Source organism: Symphalangus syndactylus, chromosome 6 (assembly GCF_028878055.3).
Source record: "Symphalangus syndactylus isolate Jambi chromosome 6, NHGRI_mSymSyn1-v2.1_pri, whole genome shotgun sequence".
NCBI classification, from domain to species: Eukaryota; Metazoa; Chordata; class Mammalia; order Primates; family Hylobatidae; genus Symphalangus; species Symphalangus syndactylus.
This window is the reverse complement of record NC_072428.2, coordinates 50315467-50326478: the sequence shown is the minus strand read 5'-3', so window position 1 is coordinate 50326478 and position 11012 is coordinate 50315467. Positions and strand designations below refer to the sequence as shown.

The 11012-nt window shown below is 41.0% G+C and overlaps 1 pseudogene; it reads left to right on the top strand.

Moving 5' to 3' along the window:
• The first annotated feature begins 10657 nt into the window (after positions 1 to 10657).
• LOC129485495 (uncharacterized) lies at positions 10658 to 10776 on the top strand (annotated as a pseudogene).
• Positions 10777 to 11012: the final 236 nt, after the last annotated feature.

Here is an 11012-nt window from a genome sequence, read left to right as displayed (position 1 = left end):
AAGATACCTGCTCCTTCTTTGCATTCCTCCATAAGTAAAAGCTCCCTGAGTCCTCACAAGAAGCAGATGCTGTTATGCTTCCTATACAGCCTGTGTAACTATGAGCTAATTGGTACCAAAGAGTGAGGCATTTTGATAAAGATACCTGAAAATGTGGAAGCAACTTTGGAACCGGGTAATGGACAGACATTGGAAGAATGTGGAGGGCTCAGAAGACAAGAAGATGAGGGAAAGTTTGGACCTTCCTAGAGATTTGTTAAATTTTTGTGAGAAAAATGCTGAAGGTGCTATGGATAATGAAGTCCAGGCTGAGGAGGTCTCAGATGGAAAAGAGGAACTTATTGGGAACTGGAGTAAAGGTCACCTTTGTTATACTTTGGCAAAGCGTTTTGTTGGATTGTGCCCCTGTCCAGGAATCTGTGGAACTTTGATCTTGAGAGATGACTTAGGGTATGTGGCAGAAAAAATTTCTTTTTTTTTTTTTTTTTTTTTTTTTTTTTTTTTTTTTTTTTTTTTTTTTTTTTAGTATCAATAACATTTTATATTGATTCTTTGTAACAATTAATGGTAAACTATTATCAGAAGTATTCTTCTTTTCCCGGATTGAAATAAAATATCTGGAACCAACTGTCAATATAATACCTGACAAAGAAAAATTAGAGTGATTTCTTCTAAAATTAGGAGCAAGACAAGGTTGACAGTTATTACTGTCACTCTTTAACATTATTCTAGAAATTCTATTAATCTCAAAAGACATGAAGCAAGAATTATTATCTATTAAACAAGAAGAAAAAATTACACTTACTTGCAGATTATTTTTATAGCCCTTCCAAAAAAATCTAAGAAAATAAACTGAAAAAGCTATTCGGAAAAACTAGTAGTAACATGGCTAATTGGCTAATTACCTGAACTGGTAGCTTTCTTTTTTTTTTTTTTTTTTTTTTTTTTATTATACTTTAGGGTTTTAGGGTACATGTGCACAATGTGCAGGTTTGTTACATATGTATCCATGTGCCATGTTGATTTCCTGCACCCATTAATTCGTCATTTAGCATTAGGTGTATCTCCTAATGCTGTCCCTCCCCCTTCCCCCCACCCCACAACAGTCCCCGGAGCGTGATGTTCCCCTTCCTGTGTCCATGAGTTCTCATTGTTCAATTCCCACCTATGAGTGAGAACATGCGGTGTTTGGTTTTTTGTCCTTGCGATAGTTTACTGAGAATGATGTTTTCCAGTTTCATCCATGTCCCTACAAAGGACACGAACTCATCATTTTTTATGGCTGCATAGTATTCCATGGTGTATATGTGCCACATTTTCTTAATCCAGTCTATCGTTGTTGGACATTTGGGTTGGTTCCAACTCTTTGCTATTGTGAATAGTGCCGCAATAAACATACGTGTGCATGTGTCTTTATAGCAGCATGATTTATAGTCCTTTGGGTATATACCCAGTAATGGGATGGCTGGGTCAAATGGTATTTCTAGATCGAGATCCCTGAGGAATCGCCACACTGACTTCCACAATGGTTGAACTAGTTTACAGTCCCACCAACAGTGTAAAAGTGTTCCTATTTCTCCACATCCTCTCCAGCACCTGTTGTTTCCTGATTTTTTAATGATGGCCATTCTAACTGGTGTGAGATGGTATCTCACTGTGGTTTTGATTTGCATTTCTCTGATGGCCAGTGATGAGGAGCATTTCTTCATGTGTTTTTTGGCTGCATAAATGTCTTCTTTTGAGAAGTGTCTGTTCATGTCCTCTGCCCACTTTTTGATGGGGTTGTTTGTTTTTTTCTTGTAAATTTGTTTGAGTTCATTGTAGATTCTGGATATTAGCCCTTTGTCAGATGAGTAGGTTGCAAAAATTTTCTCCCATTGTGTAGGTTGCCTGTTCACTCTGATGATAGTTTCTTTTGCTGTGCAGAAGCTCTTTAGTTTAATGAGATCCCATTTGTCGATTTTGGCTTTTGATGCCATTGCTTTTGGTGTTTTAGACATGAAGTCCTTGCCCACGCCTATGTCCTGAATGGTATTGCCTAGGTTTTCTTGTAGGATTTTAATGGTTTTAGGTCTAACATATAAGTCTTTAATCCATCTTGAATTAATTTTTGTATAAGGTGTAAGGAAGGGATCCAGTTGCAGCTTTCTACATATGGCTAGCCAGTTTTCCCAGCACCATTTATTAAATAGGGAATCCTTTCCCCATTTCTTGTTTTTGTCAGGTTTGTCAAAGATCAGATAGTTGTAGCTATGCGGCATCATTTCTGAGGGCTCTGTTCTGTTCCATTGATCTATGTCTCTGTTGTGGTACCAGTACCATGCTGTTTTGGTTACTGTAGCCTTGTAGTATAGTTTAAAGTCAGGTAGCGTGATGCCTCCAGCTTTGTTCTTTTGGCTTAGGATTGACTTGGCGATGCGGGCTCTTTTTTGGTTCCATATGAACTTTAAAGTAGTTTTTTCCAATTCTGTGAAGAAAGTCATTGGTAGCTTGATGGGGATGGCATTGAATCTATAAATTAGCTTGGGCAGTATGGCCATTTTCACGATATTGATTCTTCCAACCCATGAGCATGGAATGTTCTTCCATTTGTTTGTATCCTCTTTTATTTCATTGAGCAGTGGTTTGTAGTTCTCCTTGAAGAGGTCCTTCACGTCCCTTGTAAGTTGGATTCCTAGGTATTTTATTCTCTTTGAAGCAATTGTGAATGGGAGTTCACTCATGATTTGGCTCTCTGTTTGTCTGTTATTGGTGTACAAGAATGCTTGTGATTTTTGTACATTAATTTTGTATCCTGAGACTTTGCTGAAGTTGCTAATCAGCTTAAGGAGATTTTGGGCTGAGACAATGGGGTTTTCTAGATATACAATCATGTCATCTGCAAACAGGGACAATTTGACTTCCTCTTTTCCTAATTGAATACCCTTTATTTCCTTCTCTTGCCTGATTGCTCTGGCCAGAACTTCCAGCACTATGTTGAATAGTAGCGGTGAGAGAGGGCATCCCTGTCTTGTGCCAGTTTTCAGAGGGAATGCTTCCAGTTTTTGCCCATTCAGTATGATATTGGCTGTGGGTTTGTCGTAGATAGCTCTTATTATTTTGAGATACGTCCCATCAATACCTAATTTATTGAGAGTTTTTAGCATGAAGGGTTGTTGAATTTTGTCAAAGGCCTTTTCTGCATCTATTGAGATAATCATGTGGTTTTTGTCTTTGGTTCTGTTTATATGCTGGATTACATTTATTGATTTGCGTATGTTGAACCAGCCTTGCATCCCAGGGATGAAGCCCACTTGATCATGGTGGATAAGCTTTTTGATGTGCTGCTGGATTCGGTTTGCCAGTATTTTATTGAGGATTTTTGCATCAATGTTCATCAAGGATATTGGTCTGAAATTCTCTTTTTTGGTTATGTCTCTGCCAGGTTTTGGTATCAGGACGATGCTGGCTTCGTAAAATGTGTTAGGGAGGATTCCCTCTTTTTCTATCGATTGGAATAGTTTCAGAAGGAATGGTACCAGTTCCTCCTTGTACCTCTGGTAGAATTCAGCTGTGAATCCATCAGGTCCTGGACTCTTTTTGGTTGGTAAGCTATTGATTATTGCCACAATTTCAGAACCTGTTATTGGTCTATTCAGAGATTCAACTTCTTCCTGGTTTAGTCTTGGGAGGGTGTATTTGTCGAGGAATTTATCCATTTCTTCCAGATTTTCTAGTTTATTTGCATAGAGGTGTTTGTAGTATTCTCTGATGGTAGATTGTATTTCTGTGGGATCGGTGGTGATATCCCCTTTTTCATTTTTTATTGCATCTATTTGATTCTTCTCTCTTTTCTTCTTTATTAGTCTTGCTAGCGGTCCATCAATTTTGTTGATCTTTTCAAAAAACCAGCTCCTAGATTCATTAATTTTTTGAAGGGTTTTTTGTGTCTCTATTTCCTTCAGTTCTGCTCTGATTTTAGTTATTTCTAGCCTTCTGCTAGCTTTTGAATGTGTTTGCTCTTGCTTTTCTAGTTCTTTTAATTGTGATGTTAGGGTGTCAATTTTGGATCTTTCCTGCTTTCTCTTGTGGGCATTTAGTGCTATAAATTTCCCTCTACACACTGCTTTGAACGTGTCCCAGAGATTCTGGTATGTTGTGTCTTTGTTCTCGTTGGTTTCAAAGAACATCTTTATTTCTGCCTTCATTTCATTATGTACCCAATAGTCATTCAGGAGCAGGTTGTTCAGTTTCCATGTAGTTGAGCGGTTTTGACTGAGTTTCTTAATCCTGAGTTCTAGTTTGATTGCACTGTGGTCTGAGAGACAGTTTGTTATAATCTCTGTTCTTTTACATTTGCTGAGAAGAGCTTTACTTCCAACTATGTGGTCAATTTTGGAGTAGGTGTGGTGTGGTGCTGAAAAAAATGTATATTCTGTTGATTTGGGGTGGAGAGTTCTGTAGATGTCTATTAGGTCCACTTTATGTAGAGCTGAGTTCAATTCCTGGATATCCTTGTTAACTTTCTGTCTCGTTGATCTGTCTAATGCTGACAGTGGGGTGTTAAAATCTCCCATTATTATTGTGTGGGAGTTTAAGTCCCTTTGTAGGTCACTGAGGACTTGCTTTATGAATCTGGGTGCTCCTGTGTTGGGTGCATATATATTTAGGATAGTTAGCTCTTCTTGTTGAATTGATCCCTTTACCATTATGTAATGGCCTTCTTTGTCTCTTTTGATCTTTGTTGGTTTAAAGTCTATTTTATCAGAGACTAGGATTGCAACCCCTGCCTTTTTTTGTTTTCCAGTTGCTTGATAGATCTTCCTCCATCCCTTTATTTTGAGTCTATGTGTGTCTCTGCACGTGAGATGGGTTTCCTGAATACAGCACACTGATGGGTCCTGACTCCTTATCCAGTTTGCCAGTCTGTGTCTTTTGATTGGAGCATTTAGCCCATTTACATTTAACGTTAATATTGTTATGTGTGAATCTGATCCTGTCATTATGATGTTAGTTGGTTATTTTGCTCATTAGTTGCTATAGTTTCTTCCTAGCCTCGATGGTCTTTACAATTTGGCATGTTTTTGCAGGGGCTGGTACCGGTTGTTCCTTTCCATGTTTAGTGCTTCCTTCAGGAGCTCTTTTAGGGCAGGCCTGGTGGTGACAAAATCACTCAGCGTTTGCTTGTCTGTAAAGTATTTTATTTCTCCTTCACTTATGAAGCTTAGTTTGGCGGGATAGGAAATTCTGGGTTGAAAATTCTTTTCTTTAAGAATGTTGAATATCGGCCCCCACTCTCTTCTGGCTTGTAGAGTTTCTGCTGAGAGATCAGCTGTTAGTCTGATGGGCTTCCCTTTGTGGGTAACCCGACCTTTCTCTCTGGCTGCCCTTAACATTTTTTCCTTCATTTCCACTTTGGTGAATCTGACAATTATGTGTCTTGGAGTTGCCCTTCTCGAGGAGTATCTTTGTGGCGTTCTCTGTATTTCCTGAATCTGAATGCTGGCCTGCCTTGCTAGATTGGGGAAGTTCTCCTGGATAATATCTTGCAGAGTGTTTTCCAACTTGGTTCCATTCTCCCCATCATTTTCAGGTACACCAATCAGACGTAGGTTTGGTCTTTTCACATAGTCCCAAATTTCTTGGAGGCTTTGTTCATTTCTTTTTATTCTTTTTTCTCTAAACTTCCCTTCTCTCTTCATTTCATTCATTTCATCTTCTATCAGCGATACCCTTTCTTCCAGTTGATCGCATCTGCTACTGAGGCTTCTGCATTCTTCGCGTAGTTCTCGAAACTTGGCTTTCAGCTCCATCATCTCCTTTAAGCCCTTCTCTCCATTGGTTATTCTAGTTATCCATTCTTCTAATTTTTTTTCAAAGTTTTTAACTTCTTTGCTATTGTTTTGAATTTCCTCTCGTAGCTCAGAGTAGTTTGATCGTCTGAAGCCTTCTTCTCTCAACTCATCAAAGTCATCCTCCATCCAGCTTTGTTCCGTTGCTGGTGAGGAACTGCGTTCCTTTGGAGGAGGAGAGGTGCTCTGTTTTTTAGAGTTTCCAGTTTTTTTGGTCTGTTTTTTCCCCATCTTTGTGGTTTTGTCTACTTTTTGTCTTCGATGATGGTGATGTACAGATGGGTTTTTGGTGTGGATGCCCTTTCTGTTTGTTAATTTTCCTTCTGCCAGACAAGACCCTCAGCTGCAGGTCTGTTGGAGTTTACTAGAGGTCCACTCCAGACCCTGTTTGGCTGGGTGTCAGCAGCGGTGGCTGCAGAACAGCGGATTTTCGTGAGACCACAAATTCAGCTGTCTGATAGTTCCTCTGAAAGTTTTGTCTCAGAGGAGTACCCGGTTGAATGAGGTGTCAGTCTGTCCCACTGGGGGGGTGCCTCCCAGTTAGGCTGCTCAGGGGTGAGGGACCCACTTTAGGAGGCAGTCTGTCCGTTCTCAGATCTCCAGCTGCGTGCTGGGAGAACCACTACTCTCTTCAAAGCTGTCAGTCAGACAGGGACATTTAAGGCTGTGGAGGTTCTCGCTGAGTTTTTGGTTGTCTGTGCCCTGCCCCCAGAGGTGGAGCCTACAGAGGCAGGCGGGCCTCCTTGAGCTGTGGTGGGCTCCACCCAGTTCGAGCTTCCTGGCTGCTTTGTTTACCTAAGCAAGCCTGGGCAATGGCGGGCGCCCCTCCCCCAGCCTCGTTGCCGCCTTGCAGCGTGATCTCAGACTGCTGTGCTAGCAATCAGCAAGACTCTGTGGGCATAGGACCCTCCGAGCCAGGTGCGGGACACAATCTCCTAGTGTGCCGTTTTCCAGGCCCGTTGGAAAAGCGCAGTATTAGGACGGGACTGACCCGATATTCCAGGTGCCGTCTGTTTTCCCTTTCTTTGACTAGGAAAGGGAACTCCCTGACCCCTTGCGCTTCCCGAGTGAGGCAATGCCTCGCCCTGCTTCGGCTCGCGCACAGTGCGCTTCACCGACTGTCCTGAACCCACTGTTAGGCACTCCCTAGTGAGATGAAACCGGTACCTCAAGCAGAAATGCAGAAATCACCCGTCTTCTGTGTCGCTGGGGCTGGGAGCTGGAGACCGGAGCTGTTCCTATTCGGCCATCTTGGCTCCACCCTCCTGGCAGAAAAAATTTCTAAGCAACAAAGCATTCAAGATGCAGCCTATGCTCATATTCATGGGAAAAAAAAAAAAAAAAAAACCTGAAACTGGAACTTATATCTAAAAAGGGAAGCAGAGCATAAAAGTTTGAAAAATTTGCAGCCTGGCCATGAGGTAGAAAAGGAAAGCCCATTTTCAGGGAGGCATTCAAGCAGGCTGCAGAAACATGCATAAGTAAAAAGAAACCAAGTGCTAACACCCAAGACAATGGGGAAAAAATCTCAAAGCCATTTCAGAGACTTTCACAGAAGCCCCTTCCATCACAGGTCCAGAAGCCTAGGAGGGAAGAATGGTTTTGTGAGCCAGGCTCAGGGCCTGCTGCCCTGCACAGCCTGGGGACACTGCTGTCTGCATCCCAACTGCTCCAGTTCCATCCCTGGTTCAAAGTGGCTCAGGTATAGCTCAGGCCACTGCTTCAGAGTGTGCAATGTGGGGTTGGAGCCTCACATAATTCCCTCTGGGACACTGCCAAGTGGAGCTGTAAGAACAAGGCCACCATCCTCCAGATTCTGGTATTCTAGGGCCGCCAGCAGCTTGCATCCTGTGCCTGGAAAAGCCATAGGCACTCAGTGCCAGCCTGTGAGAACAGTGGGGTCTGAACCCTCCAAAGCCACAGGGGCAGAGCTGTCCAAGGCCTTGGGAGCCCACCTCTTGCATCAGTATGCCCTGGATGTGGAACACGGAGTCAAAGGAGATTATTCTGGAGCTTTAAGACTTAATGACTTCCTTGCTGGGTTTCAGCCTTCCATGGGGCCTGTAGCACTTTTCTTTTGGCCAATTTCTTACTGCCTGTACCCCCGCTGTATGATGGAAGTAACTTGTTTTTGATTTTACAGGTTCATAGGTGGAAGGGACTAGCCTTGTCTTAAATGTGACTTTGGACTTTCAAGTTAATGCTGGAATGAGTAAAGACTTTGGGGGACTGTTGGGAAGGCATAATTGTATTTTTCCATGTGAGAAGGACATGAGATTTGCAAGGGGCCAGGGATGGAATGCTATGGTGTGGATTTGTGTCCCCGCCCAAATCTCATGTCGAATTGTAATCTCCAATGTTGGAGGTGGCACCTAGTGAGAGGTAATTGAATTATGAGGGTGGTTTCTCATGAATGGTTTAACACCATCCCCCTGGGTGCTGTTCTCATGATAGTGAATATTATCATGAGATACAGTTGTTTAAAAGTGTGTAGCAACTCCCCACTCTCTCTCAGTCCTGCTCTTGCTATGGAAGATGCCTGCTCTTGTTTTGCCTTCCTCCATGAGTAAAATCTCCCTGAAGCCTCACCAGAAGCAGAGGTTGCCATGCTTCCTGTACAGCCTGTGGAACCATGAGCCAATTAAATGTCTTTTTAAAATAAATTATGCAGTCTTAGGTATTTCTTTCTAGCAGTGTAAGAATGGACTAATACTCACTGTTTAGAACTGAAGAACTCCTAGGTAGACTACACTACTGCAGGCACCCAAAATCAAAGCTAAAGTGCCCTACCCAACTAACACTGTAGATACATGCACACACACACAAAAATTCTTTCCTTACAAAGTGAATCTTAAAAAAAATGAAAAAAAAGAGACTGTTACACCAAATGTGCAGATATCAATGTAAGGAAGCAAGAAATGTGAAAAAACAAGAAAACATGACATCTCCAGAGTAACACAGTAATTCTACAGCAACAGATTCCAATGAAAAAGAAATTTATGAAATGCCTGGAAAAGAATTTCAAATAATATTATTAAAGAAGTTCAGTGAGATACAAGAGAACACAGACAAATAATACAAAAAAAACAGAAAATCAATTCAGAATCTAAATGAGAAATTCAACAAAGAGATAGATATCATTAAAAAAAAGAAAAGATGGTATCTCACTGTGGTTTTGATTTGCATTTCTCTGATGGCCAGTGATGAGGAGCATTTCTTCATGTGTTTTTTGGCTGCATAAATGTCTTCTTTTGAGAAGTGTCTGTTCATGTCCTCTGCCCACTTTTTGATGGGGTTGTTTGTTTTTTTCTCGTAAATTTGTTTGAGTTCATTGTAGATTCTGGATATTAGCCCTTTGTCAGATGAGTAGGTTGCAAAAATTTTCTCCCATTGTGTAGGTTGCCTGTTCACTCTGATGATAGTTTCTTTTGCTGTGCAGAAGCTCTTTAGTTTAATGAGATCCCATTTGTCGATTTTGGCTTTTGTTGCCATTGCTTTTGGTGTTTTAGACATGAAGTCCTTGCCCACGCCTATGTCCTGAATGGTATTGCCTAGGTTTTCTTGTAGGATTTTAATGGTTTTAGGTCTAACATATAAGTCTGTAATCCATCTCGAATTAATTTTTGTATAAGGTGTAAGGAAGGGATCCAGTTGCAGCTTTCTACATATGGCTAGCCAGTTTTCCCAGCACCATTTATTAAATAGGGAATCCTTTCCCCATTTCTTGTTTTTGTCAGGTTTGTCAAAGATCAGATAGTTGTAGCTATGCGGCATCACTTCTGAGGGCTCTGTTCTGTTCCATTGATCTATGTCTCTGTTGTGGTACCAGTACCATGCTGTTTTGGTTACTGTAGCCTTGTAGTATAGTTTAAAGTCAGGTAGCGTGATGCCTCCAGCTTTGTTCTTTTGGCTTAGGATTGACTTGGCGATGCGGGCTCTTTTTTGGTTCCATATGAACATTAAAAAATCAGGAAACAACAGGTGCTGGAGAGGATGTGGAGAAATAGGAACACTTTTACACTGTTGGTGGGACTGTAAACTAGTTCAACCATTGTGGAAGTCAGTGTGGCGATTCCTCAGGGATCTAGAACTAGAAATACCATTTGACCCAGCCATCCCATTACTGGGTATATACCCAAAGGACTAGAAATCATGCTGCTATAAAGACACATGCACACGTATGTTTATTGCGGCACTATTCACAATAGCAAAGAGTTGGAACCAACCCAAATGTCCAACAACGATAGACTGGATTAAGAAAATGTGGCACATATACACCATGGAATACTATGCAGCCATAAAAAATGATGAGTTCGTGTCCTTTGTAGGGACATGGATGAAACTGGAAAACATCATTCTCAGTAAACTATCGCAAGGACAAAAAACCAAACACCGCATGTTCTCACTCATAGGTGGGAATTGAACAATGAGAACTCATGGACACAGGAAGGGGAACATCACGCTCCGGGGACTGTTGTGGGGTGGGGGGAGGGGGGAGGGACAGCATTAGGAGATACACCTAATGCTAAATGACGAGTTAATGGGTGCAGGAAATCAACATGGCACATGGATACATATGTAACAAACCTGCACATTGTGCACATGTACCCTAAAACCCTAAAGTATAATAAAAATTAAAAAAAAAAAAAAAAAAAAAAAGAAAAGAAACAGAAAACTTGGAACTGAATAATTCAATGAAAGAAATAAAAAACATTAAAGGGTTTCAACAATAGACTAGGTTAAGCAGAAGAAATAACTTCAGAACTTGAAGACAGGCTTTTGAAAATAATTCAGTCAGACCAAAAAAAAAAAAAAAAGAATTTTTAGTCTATGGCCATACCACCCTGAATGCATCCAATTTCATTGAATCTTGGAAGCTAAGCAGGGTCAGGCCTGGTTAGTACTTGGATGAGAGACCTCCTGGGAATATTGGGTGCTGTAGGAAAACAAAAAATTCTGAAAGATGTAGAAACGCCTTGTGATATATGTGACACCATTAAATTGTCAAATACTCAAACTTTAGGTGTTTGAGAAAAGAGAAGAGATAAGCAAATGCAAATAAAACATATTTAACAAAATAATTGCTGAAAACTCTCCAAGTTTTACAAAAGATTTAGACATCTAGATATAGGAAGCTCAAATATTCTCAAATAAATAAAAGCCAAAAAGGTATTCTCCAAG